At 35.6% G+C, this 19,117-nt stretch overlaps 9 non-coding genes and 1 pseudogene across 9 annotated transcripts; all 10 read left to right on the forward strand.

The window, feature by feature from the left end:
• The first annotated feature begins 7,002 nt into the window (after positions 1-7,002).
• On the forward strand, positions 7,003-7,121 carry LOC141300570 (5S ribosomal RNA). Its single transcript, XR_012342001.1, has one exon. It is a non-coding gene; the product is annotated as a 5S ribosomal RNA (ribosomal RNA).
• A 753-nt stretch (positions 7,122-7,874) lies between these two features.
• LOC141300575 (5S ribosomal RNA) lies at positions 7,875-7,993 on the forward strand. Its single transcript, XR_012342002.1, has one exon. It is a non-coding gene; the product is annotated as a 5S ribosomal RNA (ribosomal RNA).
• Positions 7,994-13,919: 5,926 nt separating this feature from the next.
• LOC141300582 (5S ribosomal RNA) lies at positions 13,920-14,038 on the forward strand. Its single transcript, XR_012342003.1, has one exon. It is a non-coding gene; the product is annotated as a 5S ribosomal RNA (ribosomal RNA).
• A 753-nt stretch (positions 14,039-14,791) lies between these two features.
• Positions 14,792-14,910, forward strand: LOC141300589 (5S ribosomal RNA). The gene has a single exon (XR_012342004.1). It is a non-coding gene; the product is annotated as a 5S ribosomal RNA (ribosomal RNA).
• An 84-nt stretch (positions 14,911-14,994) lies between these two features.
• Positions 14,995-15,113, forward strand: LOC141300597 (5S ribosomal RNA). The gene has a single exon (XR_012342005.1). It is a non-coding gene; the product is annotated as a 5S ribosomal RNA (ribosomal RNA).
• A 752-nt stretch (positions 15,114-15,865) lies between these two features.
• LOC141318980 (5S ribosomal RNA) lies at positions 15,866-15,984 on the forward strand. Its single transcript, XR_012353262.1, has one exon. It is a non-coding gene; the product is annotated as a 5S ribosomal RNA (ribosomal RNA).
• Positions 15,985-16,068: 84 nt separating this feature from the next.
• On the forward strand, positions 16,069-16,187 carry LOC141300603 (5S ribosomal RNA). The gene has a single exon (XR_012342006.1). It is a non-coding gene; the product is annotated as a 5S ribosomal RNA (ribosomal RNA).
• An 84-nt stretch (positions 16,188-16,271) lies between these two features.
• LOC141346278 (5S ribosomal RNA) lies at positions 16,272-16,387 on the forward strand (annotated as a pseudogene).
• Positions 16,388-17,140: 753 nt separating this feature from the next.
• LOC141300609 (5S ribosomal RNA) lies at positions 17,141-17,259 on the forward strand. Its single transcript, XR_012342007.1, has one exon. It is a non-coding gene; the product is annotated as a 5S ribosomal RNA (ribosomal RNA).
• An 84-nt stretch (positions 17,260-17,343) lies between these two features.
• Positions 17,344-17,462, forward strand: LOC141300620 (5S ribosomal RNA). The gene has a single exon (XR_012342009.1). It is a non-coding gene; the product is annotated as a 5S ribosomal RNA (ribosomal RNA).
• The last annotated feature ends 1,655 nt before the right edge of the window (positions 17,463-19,117 follow it).

Below are 19,117 nucleotides of genomic sequence, written 5' to 3' on the forward strand. Positions count from 1 at the left end.
TCTATTTATTACAATCATTTAAATGTATTATAGAGTTTTAAGTGTTTTACATGTTTTTTAGGCCATTTTATTACTCTTAACATTTTAAGTGAGTGTGTGTCTTTAAAAATGGATGGTTGGCCTGCCATGTGACTAGACACATGACAGGAAGCAGGAAGTACAACTGTATAAGAGAGCAGCATGACAAACAAAGGACAGTCACCAAACTGTTGGATTGAGGAGTTGCTAATTTTAGAGCTCACCTTTCCATTCACCACCTGCAAACTTTGGATTACACTTTCTGTGGATTGTATATACACCGGTGGACACTCACATTGGACTTATCAACACACTGGGATTCTTGGACTGTTTTTAGGGTATGGACAAATGAACTGTATTCTTTTAACAGCGTTTACCTCGTTTTATCGTGTTGTTTTAAAGTCTTTTATGTGAACCTTGTAAATAAACCAAATCTATTTAAACCAATCTTCTTTTATGTCTCATTCTTTTAACCACTAGTCATCTCTCACAGTTAAATCTGACCCCATTTTAGTCTTGTAACTCGGCTGATAAGGCCGATTGTTACACTTGGATTGGGAGACCGCCTGGGAATACCAGGTGCTGTAAGCTTTTGCCTTTTCTTCACTATTTATATAATATGCTGGCTTTTACGGAGGCTGATCTTTAAATAGCCCACTTTTTGGAGCAGCCCTAGCTTACGGCCATACCACTCTGAGTGCTTGGTACAGTCCAGTGACATCACAGGAAGTGTTGCAGTAGCAGTTGGTGGGAGAGGCCCACCATTTTGTTTAGTTTGTTTAGTTTGTTTAGTTTGTTAGTTTATTTTTTTTTGTCTTTATATTTTTTTCAGTTGGATTCCCCAGCAGTCAAATGCTGCTAGGGGGAGTCATTTTTTTTTGAGATTTCAAAAATGGATGGATTAATGGCAGCAGAAAAGGACATAGCAAGAGAAGCACATGGACAAGAGTTGGCAAAAGATAATGGATTTCGACGGAATATCAATAAGTTTGGTGGCAAAGCAAAAGAAGCAAAGTCATTTCTGAAGGAAGCTACAGTAATTGTTAATTTGATGGACCTAAGAGATGCAATGGCGGAGGACCTTATACAGGCTGTGACAGAAAAGATTGGATTTGGAAAGCTGTTGGCGGTAAGACCAAGGCCAGATAGAGAATATGAACTGACTTTGGATGATGAAGCAATGTGTGATGAATTAATGGATGGGTTAATGATAAAAGAGAAGATCTGTGAAATCAGGAAATTGCAGAACAGAGAATGCATTGTTTCGTTTATGCATTTACCAGCATATATGGACAATAAAGACATTTTATCAAAGTTGGAAAAATGGGGTGTAACCCCAACATCAGACATTAAACGACGGTACTATCCCGGCACAGACATAACGGATGGAACAAGATATCTAAGAGTCCGCTTTCCAAAAGAAGTGGTATCTCTGCCCTATAGTGCTAAGTTCGAGACAGCTGAAGGGGCACAATACTTCAGGATCATGCATGATAGGCAGATGAAAATCTGTAGGCTATGCATGGATCCTGGTCATATTTTCAAAGACTGTCCTAATTTGAAGTGTTATGAGTGTGAAGAGCAAGGGCATTATGCTCGTAACTGCAATGCTGTAAAGTGCCCAGACTGTAAACGTGCTTTGGTGAAGTGTGAGTGTTGGATGGAGGATGAAGGAGGAGAAGGAGAGGATAATCAATTAAAAGAGACTGAAACTTTGAGTGATGAAGGACATGTATGCAAGAAAACTCAGGACTCAAATGAAAAAGAAATAAATCAACCTGAAAGGATGGACAAGGAAGAACGTGATAACTTGATGGACAATGGGGATAATGAAGAGGAGCAACAAAAAGAAAAGGACAAAGATGGGCAAATGGGAAGTGATGAACAAACAACACTAGAGATAATGCAAACAACGACGGAGGAACAGGACAAAATGGAACAAGCACAAACGATTTTGGAAATAGAAGAGGATTTGGGAAAAGGAGACGAAGGAAACGACGAATCTAAAGACATGGGAAAGGAAAGAATGCAGAGAAGAAGACCCATTAAGGTAACCCCTAATATAAAAATGGCTAAAAAGAAAAGACAGAAGAAAAGAAAAGAATTTGATGAAAACAGATTTGGGGTATTGATGACTATGGGAGAAGAAAATGAATGATGAATATAGTAAAGAACATTTTAATTATTAGTCTTTTAAGTATTGTATCATTAAATGTTAGAGGTTTACTGAATGTGGAAAAATTTGAAAAAGTGAAAGAATTAAGTAAAAAAACAGATGTAATTTTATTGCAAGAAACAAATTGGAAAAATGAAATGATGGAAAGTTTTGAAAGAAGATGGAAAGGGAAAATGTATTACAATAATGGAGATGGACGAAAAGGAAAAGGAGTTGCAGTTTTATTTAAAAGAAATATAGGGGATAATGTTAAAATTATATATTGTGATAAAGAAGGGAAATGTATTATTGTGAGAATGGTCTGGGGAGGAGAAGATGTTATTTTATGTAATGTACATGCTCCAAATGCAGAGGCTGAAAAGAAAATATTTTTTAATAATTTAAATGATTATATAGATACATGGGAAAAGGTTATAATAATGGGAGATTTTAATACAGTTTTGAGTAGAATGGATATAGCAAAAGACATGGTTTTTAAAAGAGATGGTGGAAGGGAAGAATTGCTTAAATTAATTGATAAAAATGATCTGATAGATATATGGCGAGAACGAAATGAAGGAATAAAAGATTTTTCAAGGCAACAATTGGTAAAAGAAAAAATGAAGCAAAGTAGAATAGATTTTATGCTGATTAAAATAAATATGAAAAGAAATATTGACAAGATATATTATAAGATGACTTCTCTTAGTGATCATAGTATGTTAATAGCTCATTTTAATGAAACCGGGGTGGAGAGGGGAAAGGGGATATGGTGTTTAAATAATGAACTTTTAAAAGATGAGAATTATAAATTGGCAGTGGAAACAATAATAAAAGATGAGAGAGGGAAAGGAATGTTTGAAGAAGATAAGAGAGTGTGGTGGGATAATATCAAATATGAAATAAAGAAGTACTCATTGAGTTATAGTAGATTGAAACAAAAGATTAAAAGAGGAGAAGAAGTTGCAGTTAGGAATTTTTTGAAAGAGGAATTACAAAAAGATAATGGTGATATAGAAAAGATTGTAATTTATGAAAACCGATTAAAAGAAATAGAAGAGGAGAAATGTAGAGGAGCTATGATAAGAAGCAGGTTAAAGAATGTGATGGAAGGAGAAAGGTGTACAAAATTCTTTTTTAATTTAGAGGAAAGTAGACAAAAGGCTGATACGATAAAGGAAGTTCTTAAAAAAGATGGGGAAAAAGTAAAAAGGACCAATGAGATTTTGCAAAGTGTAAGAGAATTTTATGCAGATTTATTTAAAAGTGAAGGGATAAAAGAAGATGAAAAGGAGTTTTTATTAAAGCAGGTTAAAACAAAAGTAGTTAAAGAAGATAAAGAAATGTGTGATAGAGATTTTTTAGAGGAGGAAATAGAGACAGCAATATTACAGTTAAACAATGGGAAAAGTCCGGGAGCAGATGGCTTGACTAGTGAATTTTATAAAGTTTTTAAGGATACGTTAATTCCTATTTTAAAGGAAGTATATGAGGAAATGTATGATAGAGGGCAAGCAAGTCAATTGATGAGAGTTGGAATGGTGAAGTTAATTTTTAAAAAAAGAGGTGACTCAGCGGATTTAAAGAACTATAGACCCATATCAATGTTAAATACAGATTTTAAAATTTTAGCAAAAATGTTGGCAAATCGATTAAAGAGGGTTCTACCAGGAATAATAACAACAAATCAAGCTTATTCAGTCATAGGAAGAGAAATTACAGATACAGTAAGTAATATAAGAGATAAAATAAGTTATATGATAGAAAATAACAAAGAGGGATACATGATTAGTTTAGATTTGGAAAAGGCATTTGATAGGGTAGAACATGATTATTTATTTGAACTTTTAGAGCGTTTTGGATTTGGAAATAATTTTATAAAATGGATTAGAGTTTTATACAAAGGGGCAATCAGTTTTATAAAATGTAATGGATTTTTAACTAATGTTTTTACTATAACAAGATCAATAAGACAAGGGTGTCCTTTATCTGCATTATTATATAGCATTGTAGCTGAACCTTTGGGATTAGTGGTTGGGGAAGATGAAAATATTAAAGGAATAGGTTTTGGAGGAGCAGAAAAAGAACAAAAAATATACCAATATGCTGATGACACAACCTTAATTTTAAAGGATATAGATAGCATCGAGAGAGCAATAAATAAAATACAACATTATTGTAATGGTTCAGGAGCAAAAATAAACATAGATAAGACTGTCATGATGAGAATAGGAACAGCAAAGATTTTACCACATTATTTTAGTTTTAAAGAAGAGACAGAAAATATGAAAATTTTGGGAATCAGAATTGGAAAAGATGAAAAGAAAACTAGAGATTTAATATGGGATGAGATTTTAGGAGGAATGGAGAGAAGATTAACTTTCTGGAGACAAAGAACTTTGAAATTAAGAGGGAAGATTTTGATTGTAAATGTTCTGATGCTTTCGAAAATGTGGTATGCATTAGAGGTTACTTCATTGCCGATGTGGGCTTACAAGAGACTGAAAAAGTGTATTTTGAATTTTATATGGGAGGGAAAACCAGCAAAGATTGCTTATGATACATTGATAGGACCATGTGAGGAGGGAGGTTTAGGTTTGTTAGATCCAAATATAAGAATGAAGAGTCTAAGGGTTAAAATTATGAAAAAATTTATGAATAAAGAAAATAGACAAGAATGGAAGAATGGTTTGACATATTTTTTAAATAGGTGTGGGGGTTTTAAAATGGGAAATCACATCTTATGGATGAAATTGAAAGAAAATATGTTAAATGATATACCAGAATTGTACAAAGAAGTTTTAAGAGCATGGAAAGAATTTTTATTGACAGTAGTGTACAAACCAGAAGGGATGGAGGAGCTTTTGAATCAACCGTTATTTTTAAATTCAAATATTGTATATGAAAATAAAGAAATATATTTTAAACAATGGATTAAAGCAGGAATAAATAGAGTGAAAGATGTTTTATATGAGGTTAAAGAAGGTTTCATACCATTGCAAGGAATAGTAGATGAAATTGAAGGAATTGGAGAAGAGATGGATAAGAATATTGTAAAGCAACAATTTGACAAAATAAAAAAAGCAATTCCTAGTGAATGGATAGAAAGAATAGAAAAAAAGGAGGAAGGAGTGGGAAAGGTTGAAGTGCTTTTAAAAGAAAGTGGGAAAAAAGTGTCTATTCAATCATGTACTTTAAAAATGATTTATAATGTCTTTAGAAAAATGGTTTTTGTTAAACCAATTGCAAACGGCTTTTGGAATAGATTATTTCCAGTGATGGAATCTGAAAATATTTGGGAGAATATAAAAATAAGTTATATGGATCCAGTGATTGAGAATTTTAATTTTCTTTTAAGACATAATGTAATATATACAAAAATGAGATTATGTAAAATGGGAATTGAACAAAATGCAAAATGTGATGTATGTGAAAATGAAGATGAAGGTCTTTTACATTTGTTTTTGTTTTGTTTTAAACTGGACGATTTTGTGAGGAAACTTAAAATGTTTGTAGAGGCTTTTTTGGGAGAAAAAATAGAAAGACAAATTGAATGGAATCAAGTTTTTTTACTTGGTATAAAAGGAAAAGGGAAAGAAATGTATATAGTCAATTTCATTTTAGCTATTGCAAGGTATGCAATATGGTGTAGACGTAATGTCATGAGAGAAAAAAGTTGCAATATTAATATGTGGAGTTTTTTCAGAAGAAAATTGGAAGAACATATACAGACTTTATATAATTATTTTAGTATGAATGGACAAGTTGAAAGGTTTTATAAAATACTTATTGGAAATGATACAAGAATATTGGAATGTTTTCAAGAATATAAGATAAATTTGCCAAGGTAATTTCTGTTGTTATTAAAGAAATGTGTATGTGAAAGGCATAACTAATTATGTGAATAATGTTATGTAATCATATCTAAATGTAAATATTTTTAAGTTTTTTCAATAAAAAAAAAAAAAAAAAAAAAAAAGAGCGCCCGATCTCGTCTGATCTCGGAAGCTAAGCAGCGTCGGGCCTGCTTAGTACTTGGATGGGAGACCGCCTGGGAATACCAGGTGCTGTAAGCTTTTGCCTTTTCTTCACTATTTATATAATATGCTGGCTTTTAGAAAGACGTGTTTTACCGCTCTATTTATTACAATCATTTAAATGTATTATAGAGTTTTAAGTGTTTTACATGTTTTTTAGGCCATTTTATTACTCTTAACATTTTAAGTGAGTGTGTGTCTTTAAAAAATGGATGGTTGGCCTGCCATGTGACTAGACACATGACAGGAAGCAGGAAGTACAACTGTATAAGAGAGCAGCATGACAAACAAAGGACAGTCACCAAACTGTTGGATTGAGGAGTTGCTAATTTTAGAGCTCACCTTTCCATTCACCACCTGCAAACTGTGGATTACACTTTCTGTGGATTGTATATACACCGGTGGACACTCACATTGGACTTATCAACACACTGGGATTCTTGGACTGTTTTTAGGGTATGGACAAATGAACTGTATTCTTTTAACAGCGTTTACCTCGTTTTATCGTGTTGTTTTAAAGTCTTTTATGTGAACCTTGTAAATAAACCAAATCTATTTAAACCAATCTTCTTTTATGTCTCATTCTTTTAACCACTAGTCATCTCTCACAGTTAAATCTGATCCCATTTTAGTCTTGTAACTCGGCTGATAAGGCCGATTGTTACACTTGGATGGGAGACCGCCTGGGAATACCAGGTGCTGTAAGCTTTTGCCTTTTCTTCACTATTTATATAATATGCTGGCTTTTACGGAGGCTGATCTTTAAATAGCCCACTTTTTGGAGCAGCCCTCGCTTACGGCCATACCGCGCTGAGAGCGCCCGATCTCGTCTGATCTCGGAAGCTAAGCAGCGTCGGGCCTGCTTAGTACTTGGATGGGAGACCGCCTGGGAATACCAGGTGCTGTAAGCTTTTGCCTTTTCTTCACTATTTATATAATATGCTGGCTTTTAGAAAGACGTGTTTTACCGCTCTATTTATTACAATCATTTAAATGTATTATAGAGTTTTAAGTGTTTTACATGTTTTTTAGGCCATTTTATTACTCTTAACATTTTAAGTGAGTGTGTGTCTTTAAAAAATGGATGGTTGGCCTGCCATGTGACTAGACACATGACAGGAAGCAGGAAGTACAACTGTATAAGAGAGCAGCATGACAAACAAAGGACAGTCACCAAACTGTTGGATTGAGGAGTTGCTAATTTTAGAGCTCACCTTTCCATTCACCACCTGCAAACTTTGGATTACACTTTCTGTGGATTGTATATACACCGGTGGACACTCACATTGGACTTATCAACACACTGGGATTCTTGGACTGTTTTTAGGGTATGGACAAATGAACTGTATGCTTTTAACAGCGTTTACCTCGTTTTATCGTGTTGTTTTAAAGTCTTTTATGTGAACCTTGTAAATAAACCAAATCTATTTAAACCAATCTTCTTTTATGTCTCATTCTTTTAACCACTAGTCATCTCTCACAGTTAAATCTGACCCCATTTTAGTCTTGTAACTCGGCTGATAAGGCCGATTGTTACACTTGGATGGGAGACCGCCTGGGAATACCAGGTGCTGTAAGCTTTTGCCTTTTCTTCACTATTTATATAATATGCTGGCTTTTACGGAGGCTGATCTTTAAATAGCCCACTTTTTGGAGCAGCCCTCGCTTACGGCCATACCGCGCTGAGAGCGCCCGATCTCGTCTGATCTCGGAAGCTAAGCAGCGTCGGGCCTGCTTAGTACTTGGATGGGAGACCGCCTGGGAATACCAGGTGCTGTAAGCTTTTGCCTTTTCTTCACTATTTATATAATATGCTGGCTTTTACGGAGGCTGATCTTTAAATAGCCCACTTTTTGGAGCAGCCCTCGCTTACGGCCATACCCCCACCTGAGGCGCTAGAGAGCAAACAGGAAGTGAGTTGGCAGTTTGTAGTGTGCAGTAGGTGAGATAGGCTCACCATTTTTCTGGGTGTTTTTTCACATTTATTTTGTTTGTTTTTTAGTTAGAAAAAGTTTTTTTTTGAGGAAGGTTTTTTTTAACCCCAAACAGGTCTTTCTGTTTGGGGTTTGAGACAACCAAAATATGGATTTAATGGACAAAGAACACGGACTGGTAAAACAACATGAGATGGGAAATGCGGAACCAGGATTTGTTGCAGACATAACTGAAAGGAATATAAATGAAAGACATGGAGAAAACAATAATGAAACGTGGGCGACGGTGGTTTCAAGGAGGAAACAAGAAAGAAAAACAACTGGACAAGAACGAAAAGGAGATCTACAATCAACTGAAGGTATTGGAATTGAGAAAGAAGTTGGAGAAAAAAGAAATGTTTTATCTCAACGACAACAAATGATACAGAAATTAAGCAAACAAACAAGGTATCAGAGGGAATACAAGAAAGAAGCAACATTAACAATGACTGTTAAAGATATAGAAAATATAACAATACTAATGATAATTAAAGCAGTTGAAGAGAAAGTTGGAATGGGAAAATTGATCGGACTGAGAAGAAAAAATAATTATGATTTTGAAATGACTATGGAAAGTGAGATGGACTGTGATTTGCTGTTGAATGGAATAATGATAAACGGACAAGAATGTGAGATAAGGAAATTGTGTGCAACAGAAAGAATGGTGTCTTTCTTGAGTCTGCCCAGCTATATAGAAGATGAGGAAATCAGTCAAAAACTAATCAATTGGGGTGTAACTCCCATTCTACCACTAAGAAGAAGATATCATCCCGGGACAACGGTGGCAGACGGAACACGATTTTTGAGGGTAAAGTTTCCACAAGAGGTGACGTCTTTACCATACAACACAAGCTTCAGGACTGAAGAAGGAGTGCAGTACTTCAGAGTGATTCACGATAATCAAGTGAAGACATGCAGGATCTGTGTAAGTCCGGAGCATGAAAAAAAGGACTGCCCACAATTCACATGCAGAAATTGTCTTGAGCAGGGGCATTATGCGCGAGACTGTAAAGTCCCGCGGTGCCAAGGCTGCCAAAAGACAATGTTAAGATGCAGATGCGAGATAGAAGACGAGGAAAATGAAGATCCAGGAATGGAAATACAAGAGGTAATGGGAGTTACAACAATTGAGAGGTTAAATGACTCACAAAGGCAGACGCAAGGAGAGGACGAGAAACAAGATGACGAGGAAGAGGAGAACAACAACATAGATGAGAATAAAGAAAAGAAGGAAGATGAAGAACAAGGAATGGAGATGGGAGGAGGAGCGAACAAAGAGGATATAAATTTGATTAAAGAAGGATTTTCTAAGGAACAGGACGCTGTGGACACTAATGAACTGGACTACGAAAAAGGACAAGAAAAAGAAAAAGCTGAGGATAAGGGAATAAAGACACTGACTGAGGTAAGAGGAGCAGACAATGGGGGGGAAATTCGTGGAATGGAAAACAAAGGAAAAGAAAGACTGAATAGATGTGTAAAAACAAGAAAAGATGGCTTAGACATTCAACAGGTTCTTAAAAGGCAGAAGATAAGAAGAGAAGAGCAAAAGGAAAGACTGGAGAGGAGGAAAGCTGAAATGGGTGAAGTAAAAAATACTTTTTTGAAAGACAATGAAACGGATTGAATGGTGGTTTTTGGTTTTTCCAATCTTTTCTTTAATGAGCTCTATATCAATTGTATCGCTGAATGCTAGAGGATTATCCAAATGTCAAAAGTTTGAAAGATTAATGTGCCTGACCAAAAAATGTGATGTGCTATGTTTACAAGAAACGAAATGGGAAGATAAAATAAGTGATGAAATTAGAAAATTATGGAACGGAGAAATATATAGTAACTGTGATATGGAAAGGAAGAGAGGGGTAGCTATCTTAATAAGAAAAGGAGTATTTGAAGAAGTAAATATAGATTATAAAGACACAAAGGGAAGAATAATAATTGTTAAATTTGTGTGTAATGGAAAAGAAATGAAAGTGTGTAATATACATGCACCAAATGATGAAAGAGATAAATTTAATTTTTACAGGGATATGAATGAGTTAATAGAAAAACATGACAACATTATGGTGTTAGGGGATTTTAACACTGTAATACAGAGAATTGATGTAGATGATTCAATGGGATTTAGAAGAGATAGAGGGAGGAATGAACTACATAACATAATGGAGAAATATAATATGGTGGATGTGTGGAGAGAGAGGAATGGTATGAAAAGAGAATATTCAAGAAGACAAATTGTTGACAGAGTTCTAAAGCAAAGTAGAATAGACTTATTTTTATGTAAGAAAAAGGAAGCATATTATGTCACTAAGGCGTCTTACAAAAATTATAGTGAGAGTGATCATGATTTTTTATGGATATTGATGAATTTTAATGAGGCTGATAAAGGACCAGGGGTGTGGATATTAAATGCAGAACTTCTAAAAAATGAAATATACAGAATGGAAATAGAAAGTATAATAATTAATAGTGTAAATGAGGAAATGTATGAAATGGAAAAAGGGTTTTGGTGGGACATTCTAAAAAAAAAGAATAAAAAAATTCTCAATGGAATATTCAAACAAATGGCAAAAAGTCAAAAAGATGAAAGAAAATAAGATCAAAAAAGAGTGGGATGAAGAAATGAGGAAAGTAAATGAGCATGATGAAAATATTGATAAGATAATAGAATTACAGGAAGAATTAAAGAAAATAGAAGAAGAGAAGTGTAAAGGAGCAATAATAAGAAGTAGGGCGAAAGACATTGTAGAAGGAGAAAGAAGTACGAAATATTTTTATGAATTAGAAAAAACAAGACAGAGAGCAGATATAATAAAAAGTATTAAAACAGAAGATGCGAGGATTGTAGAAGATAAAACAGGAATTTTGGAAGAAGTCAGAGAATTCTATAAGCATTTATTTACCAAAAATGAGATAGTTTTAGAAGATGAGGAATTTGTATTAAGTAAAATACAGGTTAAAGTTAATGAGGGAGACAAAGAAATGTGTGAGAGTGAGATTACGGAATTAGAAATAGGAATTGCAATTGATCAACTGAAAAATGGTAAAAGTCCAGGAATAGATGGATTAACAGCTGAATTTTATAAGGTTTTTAAAGATGTGTTATGTCCAATTTTAAATGAAATATTTATAGATAATTTTAAAAAAGGGAATTTAACGAATAGTATGAAGAAAGGTATGGTGAAAATAATTTACAAGAAAAAAGGTGATAAGAGAGACCTGAAAAACTACAGACCACTAAGCATGTTGAATACAGATTATAAAATATTAGCCAAAATTTTAGCCAATCGATTGAAAATAGTAGTACCAAATATAATTACTACAAATCAAGCATATGCTGTTCTAAAAAGAGATATTACTGATGTCATTAACAATATAAGAGATATGATATGGTACATGAAGGAGGAGAAAGAAACAGGATATATAATAAGTGTGGATTTAGAAAAGGCTTTTGATAGAGTTGAACACAAATACTTGATACATGTGATGGAGAGATTTGGTTTTGGGGAGAATTTTTTAAAATGGATAAAATGTTTATATACAGATATAAGTAGTTGTGTAAAAGTGAATGGTTTTTTAACTAAAGATTTTAAAATAACGAGATCAATCAGACAAGGGTGTCCTATGTCAGCATTATTATACACTTTAGTATCTGAAGCTTTAGGGCTGGCAGTAGACCAGGAAAAGAACATAAAAGGAATACGCATAAAAGGAGAAGAATCAGAACAAAAAATATTTCAATATGCAGATGACACGACATTGTTTGTAAAAGATATTAAAAGTATGGATAAAGCAATGGAAGTTTTAGAAAGATATTGTAAAGGAACAGGGGCAAAAGTTAATAAAGAAAAAACTACATACATGAAAATTGGATTACCGAATGATCTGCTGAATAAAATGCAATTTAAGGAAGAAAAGAAGAGTATGAAAATTTTAGGTATAAGGGTTGGAGAAAATGAAAATGAAATAAGAGAAGTGGTATGGGAGGAGGTTTTAAAAGGAATGGAGAAGAGATTAAATTTCTGGAAATTAAGAGGATTATTTTTAAAAGGGAAGGTTTTAGTTATTAATTCTTTGTTTTTATCAAAAATGTGGTATGTATTGGGTTCTGTGAGTTTGCCTATATGGGTGTATAAAAAAATCAAATCTATTGTTTTAAACTTTTTATGGGAGGGGAAACCATCGAAAATTGCTTATGACACTCTAATTGGAAAGGTGGAGGAAGGAGGGTTGGGACTAATAGATCCATTAATAAGAATGAAAAGTATAAGAATAAAAACTGTTAATAAATACTGGAAACATGGGAAATATGCGTGGAAGGGTGTAATGAACTATTTTTTAAATAAATGTGGAAAAATGGGAGATGATGTTTTATGGATGAAGCTAAAAGAAAACATGATGAACGGAATACCAGAGTTTTATAAAGAGGTTGTAAAAGCATGGGGTGATTTTAGAAAGCATGTTGTTTGTACGTCTTTTACCAGGGAAGAGATTTTAAGACAACCATTGTTTTTAAATAATCAAATTAAAAAGGGAAATGATACCATTTTTTATAAAAAATGGTTTTATGCGGGGATAAAGCAAATAAAAGATATTTTGTATGAAGTGATACCTGGTTTTGTACCGGTGCAAGTAATAAGAGACGCAATTGTAGAAAATTATGACAATGAAACTAAAACAGTCTTAGAAAAACAATACAAACAAATGAAAGAAGTAATACCGGAAGAATGGATAAATATTATAGAAGGTACAGAAGAAACAAAAGGTAATGATGGAATGATGATTGATTTTAAAAGTAATGACAAACAGCATGCTTTTAAAGATGGTATTTTAAAGATGTTTTATTCTTGTTTATGTGAAGATGTTTTTATCACACCAAAAGCAGAAGGATATTGGCAAAGATTGTACCCAAGTATGGAAACTAAGAAAATATGGAAAAATCTAAGAGCTTGGTGGAAAAGTCCAATTTTAGAAAACTTTGATTATATTTTAAGACATAATTGTTTATTAAGTGAAATGAGACTGTGTAAATTTGGAATGGCAAGTGATGCAATATGCAAGGTATGTAATAGGGAAGATGAAGGATTGATACATATTTTTTTTAAATGCACAGGGTTAAAATGTTTTATAAAAAAATTAAAAGAAATGACAAGTAAATTGGGAGTAGAACAAAGATGTATTGATGAAGAATGGGAAACAATGTTTTTATTTGGTTCTAAAGGTAATTTTAAGAATGTGTGTTTTTTAAATTTGATATTAACCATTGCTAGATTTGTAATTTGGAGCAGAAGGAATTTTGTCAAACAAAAGAAAACAAAAATACCTGTGTGCAAACTTTTTAAGGTGAAGATGTGTTTTATTTTAAATGTTTTGTTTGATTACTGTAATATGAATGAAGAGAAAGATGTTTTTGTCAAAATTTTTGTAAATGATAACCCATTTATTGAAATGACATGGTTTCGATTTAATGTATTGTTGCCAGAATGTGATTCAGACTGTTTTTAAAATGTATTAACATGTTTTAAATAAATAAAAAAAAAAAAAAAAAAAAAAAAGAGCGCCCGATCTCGTCTGATCTCGGAAGCTAAGCAGCGTCGGACCTGCTTAGTACTTGGATGAGAGACCGCCTGGGAATACCAGGTGCTGTAAGCTTTTGCCTTTTCTTCACTATTTATATAATATGCTGGCTTTTACGGAGGCTGATCTTTAAATAGCCCACTTTTTGGAGCAGCCCTCGCTTACGGCCATACCGCGCTGAGAGCGCCCGATCTCGTCTGATCTCGGAAGCTAAGCAGCGTCGGGCCTGCTTAGTACTTGGATGGGAGACCGCCTGGGAATACCAGGTGCTGTAAGCTTTTGCCTTTTCTTCACTATTTATATAATATGCTGGCTTTTAGAAAGACGTGTTTTACCGCTCTATTTATTACAATCATTTAAATGTATTATAGAGTTTTAAGTGTTTTACATGTTTTTTAGGCCATTTTATTACTCTTAACATTTTAAGTGAGTGTGTGTCTTTAAAAAATGGATGGTTGGCCTGCCATGTGACTAGACACATGACAGGAAGCAGGAAGTACAACTGTATAAGAGAGCAGCATGACAAACAAAGGACAGTCACCAAACTGTTGGATTGAGGAGTTGCTAATTTTAGAGCTCACCTTTCCATTCACCACCTGCAAACTTTGGATTACACTTTCTGTGGATTGTATATACACCGGTGGACACTCACATTGGACTTATCAACACACTGGGATTCTTGGACTGTTTTTAGGGTATGGACAAATGAACTGTATGCTTTTAACAGCGTTTACCTCGTTTTATCGTGTTGTTTTAAAGTCTTTTATGTGAACCTTGTAAATAAACCAAATCTATTTAAACCAATCTTCTTTTATGTCTCATTCTTTTAACCACTAGTCATCTCTCACAGTTAAATCTGACCCCATTTTAGTCTTGTAACTCGGCTGATAAGGCCGATTGTTACACTTGGATGGGAGACCGCCTGGGAATACCAGGTGCTGTAAGCTTTTGCCTTTTCTTCACTATTTATATAATATGCTGGCTTTTACGGAGGCTGATCTTTAAATAGCCCACTTTTTGGAGCAGCCCTCGCTTACGGCCATACCGCGCTGAGAGCGCCCGATCTCGTCTGATCTCGGAAGCTAAGCAGCGTCGGGCCTGCTTAGTACTTGGATGGGAGACCGCCTGGGAATACCAGGTGCTGTAAGCTTTTGCCTTTTCTTTACTATTTATATAATATGCTGGCTTTTACGGAGGCTGATCTTTAAATAGCCCACTTTTTGGAGCAGCCCTCGCTTACGGCCATACCGCGCTGAGAGCGCCCGATCTCGTCTGATCTCGGAAGCTAAGCAGCGTCGGGCCTGCTTAGTACTTGGATGGGAGACCGCCTGGGAATACCAGGTGCTGTAAGCTTTTGCCTTTTCTTCACTATTTATATAATATGCTGGCTTTTAGAAAGACGTGTTTTACCGCTCTATTTATTACAATCATTTAAATGTATTATAGAGTTTTAAGTGTTTTACATGTTTTTTAGGCCATTTTATTACTCTTAACATTTTAAGTGAGTGTGTGTCTTTAAAAATGGATGGTTGGCCTGCCATGTGACTAGACACATGACAGGAAGCAGGAAGTACAACTGTATAAGAGAGCAGCATGACAAACAAAGGACAGTCACCAAACTGTTGGATTGAGGAGTTGCTAATTTTAGAGCTCACCTTTCCATTCACCACCTGCAAACTTTGGATTACACTTTCTGTGGATTGTATATACACCGGTGGACACTCACATTGGACTTATCAACACACTGGGATTCTTGGACTGTTTTTAGGGTATGGACAAATGAACTGTATTCTTTTAACAGCGTTTACCTCGTTTTATCGTGTTGTTTTAAAGTCTTTTATGTGAACCTTGTAAATAAACCAAATCTATTTAAACCAATCTTCTTTTATGTCTCATTCTTTTAACCACTAGTCATCTCTCACAGTTAAATCTGACCCCATTTTAGTCTTGTAACTCGGCTGATAAGGCCGATTGTTACACTTGGATGGGAGACCGCCTGGGAATACCAGGTGCTGTAAGCTTTTGCCTTTTCTTCACTATTTATATAATATGCTGGCTTTTACGGAGGCTGATCTTTAAATAGCCCACTTTTTGGAGCAGCCCTCGCTTACGGCCATACCGCGCTGAGAGCGCCCGATCTCGTCTGATCTCGGAAGCTAAGCAGCGTCGGGCCTCCTTAGTACTTGGATGGGAGACCGCCTGGGAATACCAGGTGCTGTAAGCTTTTGCCTTTTCTTCACTATTTATATAATATGCTGGCTTTTACGGAGGCTGATCTTTAAATAGCCCACTTTTTGGAGCAGCCCTCGCTTACGGCCATACCGCGCTGAGAGCGCCCGATCTCGTCTGATCTCGGAAGCTAAGCAGCGTCGGGCCTGCTTAGTACTTGGATGGGAGACCGCCTGGGAATACCAGGTGCTGTAAGCTTTTGCCTTTTCTTCACTATTTATATAATATGCTGGCTTTTACGGAGGCTGATCTTTAAATAGCCCACTTTTTGGAGCAGCCCTCGCTTACGGCCATACCGCGCTGAGAGCGCCCGATCTCGTCTGATCTCGGAAGCTAAGCAGCGTCGGGCCTGCTTAGTACTTGGATGGGAGACCGCCTGGGAATACCAGGTGCCAGCTTTTGCCTTTTCTTCACTATTTATATAATATGCTGGCTTTTAGAAAGACGTCTTTTACCGCTCTATTTATTACAATCATTTAAATGTATTATAGAGTTTTAAGTGTTTTACATGTTTTTTAGGCCATTTTATTACTCTTAACATTTTAAGTAAGTGTGTGTCTTTAAAAAATGGATGGTTGGCCTGCCATGTGACTAGACACATGACAGGAAGCAGGAAGTACAACTGTATAAGAGAGCAGCATGACAAACAAAGGACAGTCACCAAACTGTTGGATTGAGGAGTTGCTAATTTTAGAGCTCACCTTTCCATTCACCACCTGCAAACTTTGGATTACACTTTCTGTGGATTGTATATACACCGGTGGACACTCACATTGGACTTATCAACACACTGGGATTCTTGGACTGTTTTTAGGGTATGGACAAATGAACTGTATGCTTTTAACAGCGTTTACCTCGTTTTATCGTGTTGTTTTAAAGTCTTTTATGTGAACCTTGTAAATAAACCAAATCTATTTAAACCAATCTTCTTTTATGTCTCATTCTTTTAACCACTAGTCATCTCTCACAGTTAAATCTGACCCCATTTTAGTCTTGTAACTCGGCTGATAAGGCCGATTGTTACACTTGGATGGGAGACCGCCTGGGAATACCAGGTGCTGTAAGCTTTTGCCTTTTCTTCACTATTTATATAATATGCTGGCTTTTACGGAGGCTGATCTTTAAATAGCCCACTTTTTGGAGCAGCCCTCGCTTACGGCCATACCGCGCTGAGAGCGCCCGATCTCGTCTGATCTCGGAAGCTAAGCAGCGTCGGGCCTGCTTAGTACTTGGATGGGAGACCGCCTGGGAATACCAGGTGCTGTAAGCTTTTGCCTTTTCTTCACTATTTATATAATATGCTGGCTTTTACGGAGGCTGATCTTTAAATAGCCCACTTTTTGGAGCAGCCCTCGCTTACGGCCATACCGCGCTGAGAGCGCCCGATCTCGTCTGATCTCGGAAGCTAAGCAGCGTCGGGCCTGCTTAGTACTTGGATGGGAGACCGCCTGGGAATACCAGGTGCTGTAAGCTTTTGCCTTTTCTTCACTATTTATATAATATGCTGGCTTTTAGAAAGACGTGTTTTACCGCTCTATTTATTACAATCATTTAAATGTATTATAGAGTTTTAAGTGTTTTACATGTTTTTTAGGCCATTTTATTACTCTTAACATTTTAAGTGAGTGTGTGTCTTTAAAAAATGGATGGTTGGCCTGCCATGTGACTAGACACATGACAGGAAGCAGGAAGTACAACTGTATAAGAGAGCAGCATGACAAACAAAGGACAGTCACCAAACTGTTGGATTGAGGAGTTGCTAATTTTAGAGCTCACCTTTCCATTCACCACCTGCAAACTGTGGATTACACTTTCTGTGGATTGTATATACACCGGTGGACACTCACATTGGACTTATCAACACACTGGGATTCTTGGACTGTTTTTAGGGTATGGACAAATGAACTGTATTCTTTTAACAGCGTTTACCTCGTTTTATCGTGTTGTTTTAAAGTCTTTTATGTGAACCTTGTAAATAAACCAAATCTATTTAAACCAATCTTCTTTTATGTCTCATTCTTTTAACCACTAGTCATCTCTCACAGTTAAATCTGATCCCATTTTAGTCTTGTAACTCGGCTGATAAGGCCGATTGTTACACTTGGATGGGAGACCGCCTGGGAATACCAGGTGCTGTAAGCTTTTGCCTTTTCTTCACTATTTATATAATATGCTGGCTTTTACGGAGGCTGATCTTTAAATAGCCCACTTTTTGGAGCAGCCCTCGCTTACGGCCATACCCCCACCTGAGGCGCTAGAGAGCAAACAGGAAGTGAGTTGGCAGTTTGTAGTGTGCAGTAGGTGAGATAGGCTCACCGTTTTTCTGGGTGTTTTTTCACATTTATTTTGTTTGTTTTTTAGTTAGAAGAAGTTTTTTTTGAGGAAGGTTTTTTTTTAACCCCAAACAGGTCTTTCTGTTTGGGGTTTGAGACAACCAAAATATGGATTTAATGGACAAAGAACACGGACTGGTAAAACAACATGAGATGGGAAATGCGGAACCAGGATTTGTTGCAGACATAACTGAAAGGAATATAAATGAAAGACATGGAGAAAACAATAATGAAACGTGGGCGACGGTGGTTTCAAGGAGGAAACAAGAAAGAAAAACAACTGGACAAGAACGGAAAGGAGATCTACAATCAACTGAAGGTATTGGAATTGAGAAAGAAGTTGGAGAAAAAAGAAATGTTTTATCTCAACGACAACAAATGATACAGAAATTAAGCAAACAAACAAGGTATCAGAGGGAATACAAGAAAGAAGCAACATTAACAATGACTGTTAAAGATATAGAAAATATAACAATACTAATGATAATTAAAGCAGTTGAAGAGAAAGTTGGAATGGGAAAATTGATCGGACTGAGAAGAAAAAATAATTATGATTTTGAAATGACTATGGAAAGTGAGATGGACTGTGATTTGCTGTTGAATGGAATAATGATAAACGGACAAGAATGTGAGATAAGGAAATTGTGTGCAACAGAAAGAATGGTGTCTTTCTTGAGTCTGCCCAGCTATATAGAAGATGAGGAAATCAGTCAAAAACTAATCAATTGGGGTGTAACTCCCATTCTACCACTAAGAAGAAGATATCATCCCGGGACAACGGTGGCAGACGGAACA

Source organism: Garra rufa, chromosome 1 (assembly GCF_049309525.1).
Source record: "Garra rufa chromosome 1, GarRuf1.0, whole genome shotgun sequence".
Classification (NCBI taxonomy): Eukaryota; Metazoa; Chordata; class Actinopteri; order Cypriniformes; family Cyprinidae; genus Garra; species Garra rufa.